We start from the raw sequence: 21,947 nt of genomic DNA on the forward strand, positions 1-21,947 counted from the left end.
CGTTTAAATCTCTAAGTGCCAACAGAAGTGTTACTCAAACTACCATAAATTGCATTGTATGGCTCCAGTTATGCTTATTAATTCATCAGCTGTACCTCCACTAACCACATTATGTGGTCAACTTGAGACATTTAAGTTCCAAGTATATCGAGAAACAAATTGAACGTGTTGGAAGTAATTAAAAAAAAAAAGGGCACGTAAGCATTTCTGAACTGCTAGTGACAGAGTTGGGGTCTGACACTAAAACTCAGTCTTTGCTATCAGACTGTAACCTACTAGAATATGTGAGGAGATACAGAAGACCTTCCAATGCTAAAAAAGCAGCCCAGGAGAGAAAAATCAGTTTTGGTTTGGCTTTTTTTTTTTTTCCCCATTCTAAACAGTGGAAAAGAAACATTGTTGTAAAGGGAAAATATATAACAAATCCATAAAATAAAAAATAAGTTTTTGAGTATCCAGAAGAAAAAAAGCATTTACAGTGGTCTCAGACTGAGGGAATGAAAGAAAAAACTGAACTCTTGGTAGTCAACCTGGCATAAAGCTCAGGAATTTAGCAAATTGGATGTTGTGGAAGAAATATTAATTTGGGGGGGGGGGGGGGGCGGAATATTGTAAGAACCACCTTAACATGAAAGTGGTTGGAATTTTTCCTCCACTTGTAAGAGATTTCCTTCCTCCTACTTAAAACAAAGGAACAAACTATAAAACTTCTATCTTCTCTAAACTTGAGTAGTGGTTTTTCTTTTTAGTTGTGTGGCATGATAATAGTATCTGAAATTTTAATTAAAGCTTGCAGTTAACATCGAAAAGATCAATACTCTGCTGTAGAAAATGTGTCCTTTTCATTCTCTTTCAGTATGGCATCATCTCCTATGGAGGGGTTTGAACTATATCTAGGTGTTCTCAATTTTCTTTTTTTTTGGCTCTTATGCTAACAGATGCTAATCAGGAGGATTTTGCATGTGCTTGGATCAAAAAATGTCTGTCAACCTTTCTAGATCCAGTTTGTGTGCTACATGCTGTATTTCTAGGTTCAATGGAAAGGGTTTCGATGCCATTTATATGCAAAGAAAACCTCATTATCCGATGTAAATTGGTAGTTGAGCTACTGTGAGCACAGAATCAATGCTGATAATATGGATGCTGAGGATTGCTTTGGCAGCGGCCGGGGGTCTGTGCTGTTTGGAGCCCATCATTGAGCCAATGGGTTTTGACACAGCCGAGGTGAAATTGGTGCTAACAAGTAAAGACTTGTATTGCCTTCTGCAGAACAGGAGCTAATTGCTTACGTCTGCACTGTAGACACTGCTGCGGTGTCACGAATGCCTCTGCACTGCCCTTACCATTGGTGGGGTTAATGGGAGGTTTATTTGCGTGTGCTGGGGCTGTCCCAGTTCAGCACGCTTGTACTGGTATGACTGGAGTGGTAAATCTTTTCAACTTCCAGGATATTGCAGGGCAGTAATGGGGAGGGACACCCAGTAGAGACCAGACATTGTGAGAAAACAACCTGTTTGGCACCACCACCTCTGAACATGGTTTCTCTCAACATGGTTTTGCAGAAGGCGAAGTTAAATAGAGGCACTGTTGTTGCCCAGATGATGGAAGTATTTTTTACTCATGTCTCCTACAACAGGGGGTTGTACTAAACATACAAATACTGAGAAGTCTTTGGAGTAGTATTCGGTGGTCATAAAAATGAACACGGAAGAGAATGAAGAAAGCCACAGCTTAGCTCAAAAATAACTATAATTTGGTGCAAGATTCACTTATGTGGAATTAAATTCTCCCCTACCAAAGCCATATAGATAGATATAAGTGGGTGTGTGTGTGCACTCTCCCTCAAATGTTTTCTGCTGGACAATATACCAAGTAAGAAACCCTGTTAAAATAATACCAGTGTTGCTGGAAGTTCTGTCCAGATGTCACAAGACAACTTTTTTCAACAGAGGTTTTGGGATAAACTTGTGCACAGTCCTATACCTCCAAAGTATAGGTGTTCTGCATTACCACACTGCTGTTCTCAGTTCTTTTTGGTCTTATACAATAATGTAAACATACATTAAAAATATAATGAGCATGTAACCCCCAGGCTATGCATTCCCCTGAATCTTACAACCTACCAGTCTACTCAGAGTGTCTTTCAAGTGGACACAGTATCAGCAGATGGTTTAATTAAAAAATAAATGTGTTTTGGGGGTAGTGCCAACTCAGAATGAAGAACACACATGGCTGATAAAAGTAGTAAAACTGAAAATGAAGTCTAACAAAAATCCATTCAGGTGAGAGTTGCAGGTGGTGGTACTTGTGTCCGCATCAAAGTGATCTGTGCATCCTCTGTTCCCCCGCTGACTGAAACTCTGGTGAAGCCTTGATAGGAAGAGTTGATGAGTTTGAGAAATGGTCTGAGAAGAAACAGGGAGAACAGGAGGAGTCCTCTGAACTCAGGGGAGGCATGAATGAAGTTCGAGTCCTCACTATTATCACAGCTGGCTAATAATAATAGCAGAAGGTCAGAGTAATGTAGTAATTACTCAAACTTAGTTTCACTTTTTCCCTTTGGAAAATCACATCAACTTTAAAGAAATTATGAATAAAACATACAGGCCCAAATCTATTACCTTAAACATCTCCAGACAGGTTTCCTGTGAACTAAGAACACAATGTATATCTATTTGTCTGATGAAAACCTACTCATCACTGGTAAATCCTCATGGCCTAATTAGGATGCCTGATACATTTCCTCTTGCATACACTTAAATGGGTCAAATCTTGAACACAGTTACACCAATACATAAATGCACAATGAAATGGATTATTCCGATTGCTTATTCTAATCTATGGCAACCTAGGAAACCAAACAATATAGTCAGAAACTTTTATTTTCTTAATTAAGCAAAATAATAAAAGGAAACATCTATAGAAATCTTGCTGAAAGTTTTTAGTTCTCTTCTGCCAATAATCTTAAAAATCAAACTTCCTTTCTGATATAACAGTAAGGTGAATTTGGCTTTTGTATTGGTTATATAGCTATCTGTTCAGATTTTTGATTACTGAAATTCCTACCTAATATCTGTTCAGCAGTTTTAGTGAATTGACATAATCTGAATTTGCCTTGCAGCAGTTAGAAAGTCTGCTTGGTATACATTCATTCTTAATTTTGTGAATGAAGTGTAGCTACTTGCCCTGCATTCAAATACTGTATGTGTCTCTGTGCACAGAGTATATATAAAATGAAATGGCATTAGGCTGAATTAATGCAAATATTAGAATGAAGATTATTATTTGGTTGAACATTGCATGTGAATTAATGTGATAGATCTTTTCCTAATCTGCATTTAGTAAACGGTTTCAAACGTCTGCTTTCTGAGAGTCATCTGTTTTTATTTATTAATGAATGCTTCATTCTGCCACTGTGCATCTTATTCAAAAATAGGAAACTTAAATACTTGTTGGTGATGCTAAAAATGCTAAATATTTGTTAGAGCTGGCAGTGGTGATGGCTGGTGGTCAAAGATTGTTCCCAAAATGCTTGCCTTAAGTATGCCTGCAATCTCTCCAGGAACTGCAAACTTCTCCACAAATACAAGTATCTATATGCGAAAAAAGATAATTGTGCATATGCCTTATTGGTGTAGTTTCTCAGCTTTAACTAGTACATTTGAATTTATGCACTTTGTTTATTGTAATTCAGTCATACTGGTATTAGAATAACACACTAAGTTGCAAATATGTTGTATAGAACTTTAAGACAAAGTGTTAATCTTGACGGGATTAAGAAAATCATTAAAATTAATGAAATGGTTGCATATCAATCTGCATATGTAAATTAGGATAAATGGTATGCCCAACAATAGTATAAGCAAAAGATTATGATAATAAATTGCGTTATCTGAATTAATGACTGGCTAACTCCACTCGATAAGGTCATAGTAAGTCCCAGTGCACTTACTACTAAAATGTATCATTCAAGCATGTGTATGCATTTAATTATTACAGCTTATTTTAACAAGCAGATAAACTTTGAGAGCAATGGAAAGTTTTCCTCTTCGACTCAAGTCTGTAAAAGAACACTTTTATTTGTTCAGAACACTTCAGCTCTAAAGATATGTAGAAAGGTAAATAGATATATCCTTATAATTTGACTTAAGGATTAATAAGTTAACCCTACCTTCTTACTACTTTATGGGGTTAAAGTTTTATGGATTCTTCGGAACAGATGAGAGAGTCAGAGCTAGAAGAGCCCTGATGAAAGAAGTCATGACGTTTGCTTTATCCTATCTCTGTATTTGTTGAGTTCCTAGCAGCTCAGTCTAGCGAGAGGTTTTCTCAAGGTAAAGAAGGTTTCTAGCTTTGTGCTAATACAATGCCTGGTACAGTAAATAATAAATTTCAGCAATGGCCCTTGAGAAATATTGCATTATAGCTTATATTTAGTAATTTTTTTATCTAGAGAAGATATAAGAAGACATTATTCTGAGACTGCTTTCAGGAAAGAGTATCATAATCTTGTTTGAGGTGGACAGTAAAGCTACTTTCTTCCACTCTGTGAAAGGTAATTTCATAGTCTCTCATTTGTGTGAATCATAAGTACCCAGTGTCTGTAGGCACTCACACAGCTGGTAAACTGCTAATTCCTCATATATGGCCACTTTAGCAGTATTTACTGATGACAATTCTGCTAGGAATACAAATACATATATGACACCATGTTCCTAAAAGCCTGTAGATGGATTCACTAGCAGGTGAGGGAGACTCAGAGTGGAAGATCAGTTGCTATCCAACTGGAACCAAATGAGCACAAAAGCATCCATGATAAAAACACTACTGGAATATTTCAGCTGGAATTTTGCCTGGGCTTGTGAAGCAGTTGTGTTATTTAGTAGTTGCTGACTAGATGGAGGATAGTATCACTATACTATTTCTGTAAGCCTTTCAGGTAGAAGAAATAGAGAGGAAAGCTCATCCACTGCTTGAGAAAATATAAAGGGAACTGGAAAAACTTGTCACACCATTTTAGATATGCCAGGTATTCCCACTCAGAAAACTGCTATAGATCAACAGTCACTGCCCTTGTTCAGAGCCCTGAGGAGCGATGCCTGCACTGGCCACAAGCTGCACCAGCAACATCTATGTTACATCCCAAGGAACGGATAATTTGAGTTAACTTTAGCGAGGCAGGAAGGTCGAAATGCTTTAGTACATCATTTCTGCAGAAGCACAATAGCCATCCAGCAATGTGATGCCTCGATTCAGAACTATCAAATTATCTTCAGTAAAAACACACTCTAATGAATTAATCATAGGAATACACATCTTACTCCTGCAACAAAATGTGGATGATCCAATTAACCAATTTCTACTAAGGCCTACAATTACTTTATTAGGGCTTTAAAAAATGTTTCTGCAAAGCAATATTTATTCCCAGTTTGCTGCAGTTATCAGACGGTACTGTCTCTAAGACCTGCTGTCGAGGCCTCCACTGTCCCTTATCTCATTAAGTGTGACATAAACACCTTTGATGAAATGGGGAAGTGCAGCAAATGGAGTCACCTCTTTTCCCACACAGCAATGCCCTAGTACATGCTTGCAATCTGGTTTGCTGGCCTTTATTGACAGATGATAACATGTTTTGTACGCATGCCAGCCAAAGATAGCCATTTAGAGCTTCTAAATAATTAAGTATTGATTAATCAACCTAGAAGGATATAGAATATTTTCTTTTTTTTTTTTTTTCAAGCTTTTGTCCACTCTTAAAGGTCTTATTCTTTCTGCCAGAGGAAGCAAAGGAAGCATAGACCTTCTGTAGCTGTCAGGGCTTTAAAAAATTACAGATCTATGCTGCCGTCCCCAGAGAAAATAGCACAGCTGACGAGCTGCCACTGAACAAGCCATGTGCTCTTTGCTTGTCCACTGTGTCAGCTGTCGGTGAAAAGAAGTGCCTAAATTTCCAAAGTTGCAAAGCAGTTAGTAAGGGCCTGAAACCATGAATATTTTAAGGACTGACCGACTTGACTCTATAAACAGAAATTTGTGGTGGCTTATCTGACTTGTGTCTCTCTTGGCACAATTGTATTGAAAAAGTCTTGACAAGTTTGGGGCAGAGTTGTTCAGGTAACAAGTTATCCTGCTTTTTTGATTTTTTTTTTTTTTCTTCTTCTAATGTTTAAAATGTGTGACACATGCATGTGAAAAACAAAACCTATACGATATAATGAAGACTCCAGTGAAGATAATGATGATCATTAAGTTGTTATTGATATGTGATCTCAATGAGCTACTTGATTCTCCACTTCTGGGAGGTTTTCAATAATATTGAGCTAGTTCATTTCTCTTACCCTGAAAACAGCAATTGCCCTATAGACGGTAAATAATTTAAATGTATTGGTTGGTGAGATTCCTCATGTGTCACCAATGACTGAAACTGCATTTACAGCAGGTGGATGACTTCTGAAAAGATAAGAAAGGAATCCTTTTAGTGTGAAAAATGCATTTTTCTTGATATTTCTATACAGTGGGCAAAACTGAGGGTTTATTTGGCTGGAAAGAGTTTTTACATCATGGTTGGAAAGAAAGAACTTCATGGACCTGGAAATGAATAAGGGTATTCTCCACCAAAAGCAGGCAGGAAGTGGATGTGCTGGGGGTGCCAGATGTAGCTCATTATAAAAACTGGGTGGTGGGTGATTTCTATTAAGAGGAAGATTAGGTAGGATGTTTTTTTCTTCCCTCTTTCTCAGGTAAGAAGAGTGTAAGGGTAATAAGTTTGCAGGAATTAACACCGTTTAGGGATCTCTTGTCATATCTAGTATTACAGATTCTTAATTTCCTAGTTCACTGAACCTTTCTGTCTTGTAAGTGTTGAGTTACTATCAGTGAATGCAGGTAGGAGTTTCCATAAGGTATCTGCAAGAATTTAGAAGCACTAATATAGCTTGAATCAAAATGATGATGATAGAAGCATTGAAAGATGCCTCCTTATTTCCATGCTGTCGTGGTTTAACCTGATCTAGCAATACAACCACGATAGCCACTTACCCACCTCCTCCCCCTCCAATAAGAGAGAAAACCAAAAAGGGGAAGATGAAACTTGGATTGAGATAAAAGTAGTTTAATAAAATAACAAAATACTAATACACTGCTAGTAAATATATATATATATAAATATATATATATATATATATATATAAAAAATAGAAATAAAAGATACTCAAGGCAATTCTTCATGAACTCTGTTCACAACTGAGCAGCCAGTCCCACCAAGCTACACCTGGTCCTAAAGCTGATTCCAGAGAAAGAAAAAGAGAGGGTAAAGGCAGAAAAGCCCAGAGGCCTTTGCAGGGTGGCAAAAGGCTGAGCTAAATGTCCTGACTGAACTCCCCCTGTTCAATAGCAAGAGCAAGCAGGATAAAGCGGAAAAGCACAACTGGAAGATCCCTTTGCTCCGAACTCTCCTTAAATAATTAGCATGATGCTAATGGGATGGAATACTCTTATTGCTCAATCTGGATGACAGTCAAGCTCTGCCCCATCTCTGCCTCAGTGCCTCACACCTGTGGCAGAGCATTCAGAGTGTCCTTGGCTCTCAGACCAGAGAAATTAAAAACATTAACTCTGTACCAGGGTATTATCTGCTTGTTCGCAAACTTAGTCCAAATAATGAATGTGCTAGCTATGAAAAAGAAAGGATTCTAACTACACGGAGAAAATTAACCCATTTTAAGTCAAGCCAGCACACATGCTTAGTGAATCTGCCTGTTAGTTGTGCTGAAAATATTCCTTAAGGAATACCCAGAACATGCTTCTCTTTGGGCAGTTACTGGTATTTGTTTACTGGTATTAAAACAAAGGCAACTTCCTGCTCCTATGGCATTGTGACATGCTCTCAAGGACTCTGCATCAGCAAATAGGTGGCTGGTTTATGGTTGCAAGGTGCCTGCAGAGGGGGAAGAAAAACAAAGAAACAATGCATACAACAAACAATTACACTTATGTTTGCATTAAAATACAGTTTAACTTGCAAGCTCATAAACGGAATGCGAGTGTCTTGTGTGCGGTAGCAGTTGCAAGTGCCATGTGGCATGGCAGCCGCCTTCCCCCCGCTGGCAAAAACAAGCAAGATCACTGTTCTCCTGGTACCTGCAAGCCCCTCAGCAAAGTGAAAGCTGAGCGTGTCTGTGCTGCAAGCAATAACCATGCAATTTTTGTTGCTACCACTGCGGTAAGGCAAAAGGCAAAACAATTTTTCTATGATACTGTGTGCAGAGACAGCCTTTTGTTAGCCACAAATGCCAGCTGAAAGTGTCTTTCTCTTAAAACCACAGGTCATCCTGTCTTGATTTTAAGAGAATAATTGAAGATGTGCCAGGGTATAAAGCAGCTCTGACAGTGAAATGGTCCAGCTTGTTCCTACCTAACTGTCTGTCATTGATGAGAAAGCAATTGCTGCAGGTCAGATCAAGATTTTGAATTTTCCTAATACTTTTGGTAGTCAAGGAGAAGAAGGAAACCAAGATTCTCTGTTATTAACCTCGAACATTTATAGGATTTGTTGTTATGCTATTTATTTTCCATTCTAGTTCAGTCTATTTGGTACTAATATTGGCTAAAATGTTGTCCAAGTTGTCTGAATACAAGATAGGTAGCAGATTGTAGAATAAGTCTTGATGATCAGGCTTCTAGTCTGCTTCCTATAAAATGTAGTGGTAAACATGCAACTGCCTGGCAGTCTAAATTCAACTTTGTTGCCTGCTGGCTGCTTAGTCAAAAATCATATATACTCAAAAGTCACAAATAACTGCCAAATACTTTCAAAAGAGTGATTATTAATTCCAGTAATAAGTGAAGTATTGTGAGGAGCAATTGAATGACAAAGTCCGTCAGATAAGCTAAGATGTTAGTGGCCAGTAACATCTGACAAGGAAATTGGCAGTGTGTTCGAAATAAATTGAGATTTGCTCTTAGGTGAAATAGCAAGTATATCAAAGGCTGTGCTTTTTCTTTGTTTTTTGTTTGTTTGTTTTTTCTCCAGGAGTTCAGGAGTTTTGTCATTCTTAAAGGACAGTGTTGGTTCATTTTGCTTTGCAAGGGTCATGTGTGTTAGAAGTATGATTGATTACGTAGGAACATGGGAAGACTTCCCCTTGAATTATAATGTTATGAGATTGTTACTTAACAAGTTTTCCTTACTTAAAGCATCGCAGTAACAAGAAAAAAAAAATCCATATTCTATATCTTTAAAAATCATACTTTTTATAGGATGTATGACTTATAGGAAGAATGATTGAATGGCCTGAAAAATGTAACTAAAGCTGATGTCTGTCTTTTGTCCAGTCAGTTTGCTGTCCATGGTGCTACTAAACTGATCATAAATCAAGTTCTTCACAGAAACCTGAACTCGCTTTTCATTGTATCTGTAGTTTTACTTCTCTGAGGTGAATTTTCCCTTCATCATTTTAGGCTCAGTTTTTGTCTCTACTGCCAACAGCTCTGTTTTCATTGTTATTGACTCTCTTTCTGTATTTCTGTTGTGTGTGGTGCTTTGTGTGTGTGTTTTTTGTGTAGTTGTTGTTGGTTTTCTCCTCTTAGTTCATTTTATTTGTCTTCCTAATCACTCTCACTTGGTGCCCTCTCAACAACTGAATTTGTTTGGTGATGCTCAAGATAAAAAGTTGTTTAGAAAACAAAACATTAGAGAAATTGTAGGGTTATAGCTTTGCATGAAGAGTTTGATGCTACTCAAATAATACTGTATTTAAGCAAAACTGACTCCTGTTCCATCTTATGATGAAGATTGCACTATTTTCTGTGGTTTCTTACCTTCTGGACCCTTCACTCACCATTCAAGGGTAGTTGAGAAAAAAAAGATGCTCAGAGTAAACTTGCTGTCATCACCCTCTGTTTTCTGGTACCACAAAAGGGGCTTCTGGGACCTGTGAGAACTAACAATTTCTGTCTACACATCTAAAATCTGTCAGTGCTGCTTGATAAACAGGAAGAATTTGAAAGCCACATTCCTTGTTTATAATGTGAGTGGAAAGTAAGTGTGAGAAAGCAACCTTGCTAAAGATCTCAAACTGATTTGAATTTAGAACAGTGAAAGGATAGTCGAATAGTCCTCTTTGTGCTGAGGTACATTTTTTTTAATATCTTAGTTTTTACTTATACCATTTTAATTATTCGTTGGTGTTAAGGGGGAGGGCAACTGAGGAAGGCTACCAATGAACAAGAATGAGGAGGGAAAAGCAGCATCAGGCTTCAGATAAATACTGCAGAATGTGTATAAACAAATCAAAACTATCTTCTTTTGTCATGACTTTTTCGTCTATGTTTGGGAAAAAATTCTTTGAGCACTATTCATTACATCTTAAATTTTTAATTCACAGTGATGAAACTTGGGGTGGTACAGTCAATTTTCTGTGCCAGGTGAGAAACACTTTAAAAGCAAGAAAATCAACAATAGTAATACTTTAAGAAAACTCAATATATCTGTGAGTCATTCCCAAAATCCTAGAAAGCTTCATTTTGGACCAGTAGTGAGAAGCAGAGACCAGTTCTTGGAAAGTATTTGCTGACAAACTTTTTCCTTCTCTATTTTGTACCATGAAGAAAAAAAATACTGGCTTGTGTCATGAAAAGACACTGGAAAAGCCAATGGATCTGCATTACCTCTTTTTCCAACACTGTTTTTTGGTGATTGCCTGGAAAGTTGTTGTCACGAGTCCATATCCAGGCTTGAGTTTTCGAAGCGGGTTGTGCTACTGATCTTGAGCTCAATGAAAGGGTTTTCATTAATAAGAATGGAATAAATGCTGAGGTATTAGTATTTTTCTTGGTGATCACAGATATTTGATAGAACAGGGAATGTACCACTCTAAATAGAACAACAACAAAAAAATACCCACATTGTTGTCTTACAGCTCTTTATAACTTTCTCAACCACTGCATGATTTATTTGTGCTAAACTAAGGAATGTGCCATTTTATTTGGTTTTAAAAATGAAATATGCAGCTTCGATCTGTTACCTGGATATAGATTTCCTTATAATATGTTAAAATATGTGATACTTTTAAAAGTATTTCAGATACAAAACCCAATAATGGCATTATATCTATTGCCTAAAGAAAATAAATTCAGGATTAATAGAGAAATCCAAAGAAAAACTGAATAACATAAATGTATAAAAAATAATTGTGTATTGATTTTTTTTAACCTCTGATTTAAATACACCATCTTACCTCCATAAAGCTTCAGCAGAACTATGCATGTGTTGAATTTGATTATTTCAAAGAAATAAATTATTTTGCAGAAAACATTGAGGATGTAGATAAGATTAGGAAAATAAATTAAAAAAAAAAAAATCAACTCTATTGTATCCTAAAACTGAGTTTTTTATGTACTTAACATACAGGGGATGGTGGGGGAGGGACACCTAACAAAAAGTTATTAATCTACTACTGTATTTTAAAGTTTTGGAGAGAAGCAAAAACACTTTCAGACTGTTCTTAGTGTCACTTTCAACTTATTCAGAATGAGGTTGTGTTGAAAATCTGGTTGTGCCACTAGATAAGGGCCATTTGAGAGCTACTTGGCTTTTCATGCATCTTCCACAATGGCTTCAGTAGTTAAAACTCGGTAAGAAAAGCTGTTAGAGATGATACATGCAGAATACTAAGAGATTTGCTCTCATCTCGGCATTGGGTCAGCCAGAATAAAAAGATGAGAAATGCTGGAAGTTGGCAGTTGTGCAAGTAATAAAGATGGTTTCCAAATAAGAAACTGCACCTTCAAAAAGAAAAGTACCTAGGGAGTTAGGTATATCTCACACAGACACAGTCTGCATCTTTCCTGCCCTGATTTCTTTTTCCAAATACAAGCAGACTATACAATAGCAAAGAAAATGCATTTCTGTGACAGTCTTAAAAGATTATAATGTAAAGAGATCATACATTTACAAGTTTCGTACTGTTACAAACAGGCTCGATTCATAGAGATGACTCGAATCAATACTGAGTCCTGAGTCTCTGTTCTATAATGCTAATTCTGTATCAGTGTGAGAATACAGATTTCTGGAAAAGTTAGAAGGCTGTGTCACTGTAACACTGGAGAATTAGCTGTAGTCTGTTATCTTTTATTCTGATTTTTTTTTTCAAATCTGGAGCATGAACATTGGTCTTGAACAGATACCCTTGTGACCGCTCAGTCTGATGCTTTCTGTAGATATGTAACAGTGAAATCCAGGCATCATTTCTGAAAGATTAGTGGATCTGCTCCCCAAAGTGGCCAGAAAATGTATTGTTCTTTTCAGTGGGCACAGGTCAATCAAGGAGCCCTTTCTAACTGAAAAACAGTTATTTGGTGTCTCTGTCCTTCCTTCTGTGATGCTGCTGCAGCTGCTTCTCTTTCAGGTACATGTCCAGTCAAATTTCTGTAGGTCTACAAAGATGGTCCATTGTATTTTTTAAATGTGTTTACATTAAAACATAAGCTAGTGGTTTCGTGGTCTGTTTCTTGTATTATACCTTCTTTTAACAATATCTCTTATAATTTCAAGATGCCTGTAAATTCCTAATGTGAGTTCAGTTTTTTAAAAATACTTTCATCATGCAACTCAGATGCTATTTTTTTATTTGATATTTAGGAAACACTTATACAGAACTAATGTGGTTACCCTTGTTAGTCAACTGAGGCAAAGCTGTAGCTAAAGAATGTCTATACAGGTTGTGGTGTGTGGTTTAGTGCGTGTTTTGTTTCCCCTCCTGTGTGTGATTAGATGTGAAGATTCTGGTAACAGTTCTAAACAGTTGAAACAGCTCCATAGAATCAATTTAATTTTCTTTAGCTTCACTTTCCTTCTGCTTAGTCTTCACTTCTCTTAACACCCTAGCAGGTATTTCATGTTTACAGGCCAACCAAACAACGGGGTTTATTCAAATCTTTCTACATAGCAGACATAAACCGAAATTATTTTCATCCTTCAGCAGTTCCAGCCTTTCAGTAGTGCCATAGCAATAGAAATGGGGCACTTGCACTTTACTATTCAGTAAAGGCTAACTGAGTGTGTTTGAAGTGCTCTAAGGTTGAGTGACCTTCAATGACTTGTGCATATAGATTATCAAACATCATAGCTGAACTAACAGACCATGAACAGTGTCCGATTCCTTTCAGGCTAAATAGTGCAGATAATCATAATTATTCTGAGTGCCAGGGTCAAAAGAACTGCTCATCACTTTTCTGCCTTACTGAAGAATCTTTTAAAGTACTAAATGATACATCATCCCTGTCAGCGTGTTATAAAGGAATTAAGTGAAGCAAGTTCTAGAAGAGATTTTTGACAGCACATATCTGATATGTCTGTCCTTTCATTCATAGCTCCTCCATTTTTTTAAAATGCAGATTACAGGTCTGTCACTCAGATGCTTTATTTTGTAGTCAGACGGTTTTCATCTCCAGTGGAATTTTTTCCATTAATCCAAATGAACAGTTTAAGAAGTGGTTAATTAACACATGAGATCTGTTCACTGTAGGTGAACAATACTGCATCATTTTCCAGTTTATGGAAAAAATAGGTGCTACATGTTAATTATATATTTTTATATTAGATTCTGATTTCTAAAAGTGTTACTAAGTAGCTTGTGTCTGAGAGTCCTCACCCATAGCCTGCTATACATGCAGTTTCATATTAGCTTACGGTAGCAAGGATGAATTGATATTTATGATAACACACTTGACAGATGTTTTCTGATGGATCAATATTAATTGGAGTACACCAGGAAAATAATACAATCTAACCTCTTGCTTAGTGTTTCTAACTTCTCATTAGTTTGTTACCAAGATTCTTCAAAAGAATGTATATATAGTTTTATATACATATGTACACATATATGTATATAAAAGCACATAAGACTGTCCGACCCCATGTAAGTGTATGAAGGAACCAACATTTTTAATGCATTCCTAAGTCTAATGTAGCAAGTTTAGAATAGGGGCCATAGTTAAATGCACTACAGCAATGGTTTGGAAGAAGAGGGATAGTTATAAAAGAGAAGAAAGACGGATGAAATCTAAAGCAGCGGTGAAATGTTCACTCCTGCCAAATGAAAATGTGAAAGCATGGGTGAGCTCACAAACCGACTGGCTAATTCCTTTCATGTATATCCTCTGCCTCCTGAGTTGTGGCATGAGTCTGATAGAATCAAGGTGTGTGAAACTGAGCAAAAACCTCTCTGAGAAGCCTCAAATAAACACTTAAATCAAGCTTCAAGTGAATATATGTGTACTTAAATTCATAGAACTAAGAGCATTGAATTTGTAGGAGCTAGAAGTATGAAGGGTAGTAATCATGAGTTTAAAGGCAGAGCAGACAATATCAACTGAGCGTACAGAAGGAATCAGTAGGTGTTTTCCTTGCATGTCTGGGTAATGCATGCAACAATCCTTGATCAAACTGCAAAAAACATTATTGTTCTTTTGAATGAATAGAACATATCATGTTATGTTTACAGCTCTTTGTTTTTAAGAACGTGACATGCCATCAGTTTGTTCGATGCAGTGCTCAAATGTTCTGATGGCATGAAGTGCATCCCATATAAACTGTGAACTCTATTTGAAAATAAAGTTGGCATTTGTGGGCCTCCAGCTGGCGGATGGTGTTTTGCTGACATGTGACATTGCTCCTGACACCCACAGTATGGTTGCTTAGTGTCAGATGTTCTGCCAGGTCCTTGCAATGCCAATGCCTCACATGTTGCAAATTTCTGCAAAATGGTGCCTGACAGCAGGAGGCTTGCAAAGGCTTTATTTCACTAGTTATGTGCAAAAAAGCCTTTTCCTGTCTTTGAGAACAATCTTTTTATTTTATTAATCAATGATCTTGACTTTCGGCTCTGTACAGAAGTTAACCGGTCTCCTGTAGCAACAGTGGTAGTTGCTCTTCTCAAAGGTGCTGCTTGTCTTTGCAGGGCAAAGTCATTAGACCCTGTAGCATAATGATGGTGCCTTAGACTTCTCCATCAACACCACAATATTAATGCCAGTGGGTCAGGTTCTTTTATATGATCCAGCTTGCTGATGGCTCTACTTTGTCATAAAGGGACCAGATTATTTTGACATTACATCTCATGCAAGGAAACACTGTAAGCAAGAGAGAATTTGGTTGTGTGTGTGTGTGTTTGACTGATAGTAGACATGTGAAAAGTTTCTTGTAGAAATGAGGTGAGAATCTAAAAACGAGACAAAGCTTCCCAATAAATGAGATTCCATTTTTGCTTAGTCTTAAATAGAAGAAAAACATTTTAAAATGCTGTAATTTTTGGTAGTTTCAAGTGGCTTAATATTATGTTATAATGTCAGCTTTGCTTGAAGAAAATTTCAGAACAAATTTTAAAGGTTCTATTTCAAACACTATTGATAACTAAGCATTAAGATTATTTGTTCAGTGCGTGACAGTGATACGGCTCCTCTGTATTCCCTATCAAATTAGCATGAAGACAAGTTTGTGTATCACAGTTCTTACAATATAAGTTGTTACTCATCAGCTCTGAACACAGAGGGTCATTTTGCTCTTCACAAAACAGCTTTACACTAGTTTTTTCTAGCTTATATCAACAAACATTAAGTAAAAATATGAAATAGCAAGCTTGGCATAATTATTATGTTGCTGTATAAATAGTATGTCTGCACCCTTAGTCAACTCTTTGCGATATGGAGATTTTCACCTTCATAAAACTGTCCTTGAAGTGGGTAATAACAAAATTACCCCCCCACACACACTGTAATATTATTAAGTGACAATGTAAGTCTCACTGGAAGGGGAGAAAGAAATAATGGAAAAGACCACCTATTATTGCAAGTTCTACTAACCTCTTAATGCCTTTAGTGGTGCCCCGATACAAATCTGAAGAATGAGATAATTACACCAGCTTGAAGGTTCACAGTGTAAATAAATCTGTAACAATGACAAGAGTTATTTTATAGGCTAATATTTTTAAAGTATTTATGTAAAGCAACGGCACAGCAGATATAAATTCTGATGCATTAACTGTTTCAAAATATTGTGTTTATGATGGTGGGGAGCAAAATGAAAACTAGTGAACTTTAGTTTGAGGGAATAAAAAAATTTTAGATGGAAAGCGATGAAACATCCCTACTGCTGCAGGCAGCTCACATATCTGAAGATGATCAGATTGTCAGGTACTGTGCTGGTTTGACTGAAAATGGGTTAATTTTCTTCATGCAGTTAGAGGCCTTTCTTTTTCATAGCTAGCACGCTTATTAGTTTGATAACAAGAGATAACACCCCAGCACAGAGTCAATGTTTTTAATTGCTCTGATCTGAGAGCCAAGAACAGTCTGAGTGCTCTGCCCACAGGTGTGAGGCAGTGAGGAAGGAGGGCAGAGTTGGGGCAGAGCTTGACTGACAGCCAGACTGACCAATAAGAGTATTCCATCCCATTAGCATCATGCTTCATATTTAAGGAGAGTCAGGACCTTCCAGGTTTCTCTCACTCGGACATGCTCATTGTTGCTCTTGCTTGCTCTGGGGCACAGCTGGGGCAGTTTTGTTTTCTTATTTATGTCACATTGATTGAGTCAGGTTAGAAGTAAATATGAGGGAAGGTGGAAAATTTGAGATTATAGCTAAGTGTCCTAAACACATTCCTAGTCAAGTGAAGGACAAAGAAAAAAAAAAAAGAAAAATTGCAATCTCTTGAGGTTTTTCCCCTAGCCATAGAAATAAATGACTACTTTGGTCCATGCTCTGTACTGCAGAGTTAAATCATGAGACTAAAGTGAAGGATGTCTAGTAAAAATTAATAAAACAATATTAGGGCAGAGACACAAAGGCCTGAAGAGAGGCTGAGCTTGTCTGTTGGAATGCTTGATGTGTTTATTATTTATCACTGCCAGTCATGGTTCCTGGTGCTTTGAGGATGTTGAGGAGATTCTTCTAGTCCTGTGAACAATCCCGCAGCTGGGTACAGACTGGGCAAGGTTCGCTCCTTCAGTAAGCAGCAGGAGCAGTTGAGGTTCACTGATTCAATATACAGGTGTTCACACACACACACACACACACACATATATTTCAAAAAATAATAATAATTTTAAAAATAAAATAAAAAATCCCCCTTCCCTCAGCCAGAGGAAAAAGTCTGAAATTAATCTTTCCTCTCCCCTCCTTCAAATCAAACTGTATTAAAGTCAGAATACATTTGAAAAGGTGAAGCATTTACCAGAACAAAGAAAAGTGAAACAGCATGCATTTATCTTTATTTACTTATTTGTCTTAAAAATAAATACATTTCTCCTTCTACCACTACTTCTCTGGGACACTTAAGATTATAGATGTCGGCATAAACCTTTTTTTAAATGAAAATTAGTGACCCCATTAGAATTAAAACAGCTATATTCATTAGAATCTGTATGTGTCAAATAAAAATGAGGCTTTCTCTCTGGACTGTTGTTTGTTTACCCTGACTATAAACAAAGAATAGCATAAGGCCCTCTGCCTTTCATTGATTTTTTAGGAAAACTTACCCTGGTGACTATATTCATTAATTGGACTCCAATAAAAGGTGCTTAAATTCTTTTAAAAAAGAAGCTGCAATTTGTTGACTTCAGTTAAGCTTACATAAGCTTGTACACATGGGAACTTTCAAGAGAAAAGTGGATTTGCTAACCTGGCAATTTTTCCTCAAATTCACAGAGCACTAATCAAAATGACATTGATTTGCTTAGATTAGCAGCTGACACCTGAAACTTCCTTACTCAAACTGCTTGAGAGAGGGAAGTTTTGATACAAAACCAGCAACTGGCTTTTCATAGCCAAGGGGGAGCATCACAAGTACAAACTTCTTTCCAAACCAGGTAATCCTTTAGCTACTACCCTGTTTTCCTGAAAATTAGACAGGGTCTTATACTAATTTCAGTTGGCTGAGGTCATTGCTGGATCACTCTCCATCATCTTTGCCAAGTCTCGGGAAATGGGAAAAGTGCCTGAGGACTGGAGGAAAGCAAATGTCACTCAAGTCTTCAAAAAGGGCAAAGAGGAGGACCCAGGTAACTATAGACCGGTCAGCCTCACCTCCATCCCTGGGAAACTGATGGAATGACTTATCCTTGGTGCCATCTCAAGGCATATCAGGGATAAGAGGGTCATTAGGGGCAGTCAATATGGCTTCACCAAAGGAAAGTTGTGCTTGATCAACCTCATTGACTTTTATGAGGACATAACAAGACAGATGGATGATGGCAGGGCAGTGGATGTGGTCTACCTTGACTTGAGTAAGGCATTTGACACAGTCTCCCACAGCTTCCTTACAGCTAAACTGAGGGAGTGTGGTCTGGACAATCGGGTAGTGAGGTGGACTGCGAACTGGCTGAAGAAAAGAAGCCAGAGAGTCGTGGTCAATGGGGCAGAGTCCAGTTGGAGGCTTGTATCTAGTGGAGTGCCTCAAGGGTCAGTGTTATTCAATATATCCATCAATGATTTGGACGAGGGAATCAGCAAGTTTGCTGGTGACACCAAGCTGGGAGGAGTGGCTGACATGCCAGAAGGCTGTGCCGCCATCCAGCAAGACCTGGACAGGCTGGAGAGATGGGCGGGGAAAAATATAATGAAATATAACAAGGGAAAGCATAGAGTATTGCATCTGGGCAGGAACAACCCCAGGTTCCAGTATAGGTTGGGAGATTACATATTAGAGAGCAGTGTAGGGGAAAGGGACCTGGGGGTCCTGGTGGACAGCAGGATGACCATGAGCCAGCACTGTGCCCTTGTGGCCAGGAAGGCCAATGGCATCCTGGGGTGTATTAGAAGGGGGGTGGTTAGTAGGTTGAGAGAGGTCCTCCTTCCCCTCTAGTCTGCCCTGGTGAGACCACATCTGCAATATTGTGTCCAGTTCTGGGTCCATCAGTTCCAGAAGGACAAGGAACTGCTGGAGAGAGTCTAGTGCAGGACAACAAAGATAATTAAGGGAGTGGAGCGTCTCCCTTATGAGGAAAGGCTGAGGGAGCTGGGGCTCTTTAGCTTGGAGAAGAGAAGACTGAGGGGTGACCTCATTAATGTTTATAAATATGTAAAGGGTGAGTGTCACGAGGATGGAGCCAGGCTCTTCTCGGTGACAACCAACGGTAGGACAAGGGGTAATGGGTTCAAACTGGAACACAAAAGGTTCCACTTAAATTTAAGAAGAAACTTCTTCTCAGTGAGGGTGACAGACACTGGGACAGGCTGCCCAGGGAGGTTGTGGAGTCTCCTACTCTGGAGACATTCAAAACTGGCCTGGACACATTCCTGTGTAACCTCATCTGGGTGTTCCTGCTCTGGCAGGGACATTGGACTGGATGATCTTTCGAGGTCTCTTCCAATTCCTAACATTCCATGATTGTGTGAATTTTTGCTCCAAAAGATGCCTTTTCTATTTGTATAGCTGCCTGGACACTTTTTAAATTGACTTTTTTAATGAACTATAACTAGGGCTTATTTTTGGAGTATGGCTTATATTTCGAGCATCCTCAAAAATTCTGAAAAATCATGCTAGGGCTTGTTTTCAGGATAGGTCTTATTTTGGGGGAAACAGGGTAATCTGGCCACCAACAGTAATGTTTATTTTCCAGAACCTGCTGCAGGATAGAGAAACATCTGCTGAATTGTTGGACTTTAGGAATCAGTCCTTTGTCTTTAATTTGTGCTACATTTTTTTTTTATTTCAGTTTCTTCCTCTGTATTCCAAGTATTGTCACATGCTTGAAAATAATATGGCTGCAATGGAACTGGATTTCATCCTTTCTTGAGAGTAGCAGGGAACAGAAATCTAGAAAACTAAAGCTTTTATTTGTAGAAAAGAATATTCTGTGAAATAGATTCCAACCTGAGGACCCTATGGCACATCCATTTCATGTCATGGAAAAAGGCTGATTTTTAAATTATACGTAGAGAACTTTTGCTACTAAAATAGCCACTTTTAGTCATGTGCAGTAGAGAGTCGTCAGTAACAGAGGCTGAGCTAGAAGAAATGGAAGTGTAAAACAGGCTAAACAAGCCTTTTTCTGTTCTTGCTAGACAGATCAGAAAATCTCCTGTAAATACTACATGTTCTGTAACCAGGATGCAGAAATATTCCCTTTGGACAGTACACTGCAAAATGATAGAACTGAAAAACATGGGAAGAAGAGGCCTTAGCAGGGTACAGAGCTAATTTGCTGGTATTGCTTAGTTTGCATCAAGAGAAATAGCAATACAAGGGGTAAATAACACAGGTAAGAAACTGGCATCGCTTGAGCTCGATGAGAACTCAAAGAACTGGTAAAGTATTCTTGAAACCTAGGAGCTTTCTGTAAGACCACAGCCTTTCAAAACACTTGAACCTTCAAAATAATCTTAGGAAAAAAAAAAAAAAGTGCACAAAAAACCCAAGGTGCTATAAGCTGATTCTTTTTTTTCATCTAAAAGGGCTTTATCTTGTTCAGTGACTGGCCTGGCACAGCATTAGAAGCAATCTTCTCTTGGCATCTCATCAGCATAAAATTTCAGTTGTCTGTCTGCTCTTCTTCCGCTCAGCTTTGTGTGACAGTGTCACGTGCTGGGAAGTCTGGGTTATCTGAATGCAGCAGGCAGCTTCTGCAGGACAGATCTGTGGCAATTGCAGGGCTTTCCATTGGGTGAGTTCAAAATCTGCCATGTGCCTTGTTTAATTAAATGAGAAACTTTCAGAAAACACGTGGCTAGTGCCCCCAGAGGTGCCTTTTCAATTTCCCGATCAAAACTGATGAAATTAGAATTGGCTATCAAATCCTTCTAGCAAACTTGCATCATTCTTTGCTAATTTCCTTTAGTGGCCCCTTGAGAGTTGCAGATAGTAGCGATGCTCCATATTAAACTTTAATTACTGATTACTGTTATGAGGGTGAGAGAACACTCGGACAGAGATAGCTGCATCATAGCTTGCAAGCTCCCCATGCTCAAAAGCATCCATAAAGTAAATGAAAAATGATTCAGCAACCTATCACCAGTCTCTGTCAGTACATGCTGCACCTTTACCTTCACAGTAGGATACCAGCTGGTCTTCTGTTAACCCTAAATTTTAGATTTCTACTTATAAATAAGTGTTGTTAATCTGGTAGGTTAAATGCAATCTGCTTTCCAAAAAAAAAAAATAAATGCATACAGGGTTTAACATCATCCATGCAGACACAATGATTAGTTTATGAAAAATATCACAATGTATAACTCACAGCAGCAGTGCTGTTACATGGAGTTTGAAGCATTTTGCTTATATTACCTAAAGGAGGAATTCCTATATCAGCATTGCATGACTTATTTATTTACTTCCCTTAAGGAAAAATCCTATGGTTTCAGGTAAACTGCTTTTACCACTGCATGCCTGACGTGGAACTGCTTTCCCTTCTATGCAAAATTATTACACAGGATTTTAGGACTATGATAACCTTGCTAAACTGAGTGAGACTAGAGATTTTATATGAAATGACCATATATCGGTGAGACTGGAACAGGTATAGGGGGATTTACAGAAATAAGGCAGCACGTCCAAAGTAGCAGATGAATGTAGGGGGGAAACAGCAATGTTTATGCCAGTGTTGCAGAAGTTTGTGCTAGAATTCTGGAAATATTCTAACAGGGTGCAGGCAAGAGATTTGCACCTTTAGAGATTAGGATGGTACAATATTTTTCTTTTTAATATACCTTCCTGTTGCTGTTCCTGTTATCTGTCTCCTCTGAATGGGTTTAACTGTGCTACTGCCTCCTCTGTTCTCCTTTCCTCCTACTTTCTTCCTACCAGACCTTCCTGGACTAGTCAGCATGTTGTGTTTGAATACCCTACAGTATATTTTGGCACTTGAACAAGTGCTCTGAGATAATAAAGTCTTCCAGTTCTCGCTCAGATCGGAGATTTTTCCATATACCAAGTTAACGTACTTTTTCTTCT

This window comes from Streptopelia decaocto, assembly GCF_964273445.1.
Source record: "Streptopelia decaocto genome assembly, chromosome: 6".
NCBI lineage: Eukaryota > Metazoa > Chordata > Aves > Columbiformes > Columbidae > Streptopelia > Streptopelia decaocto.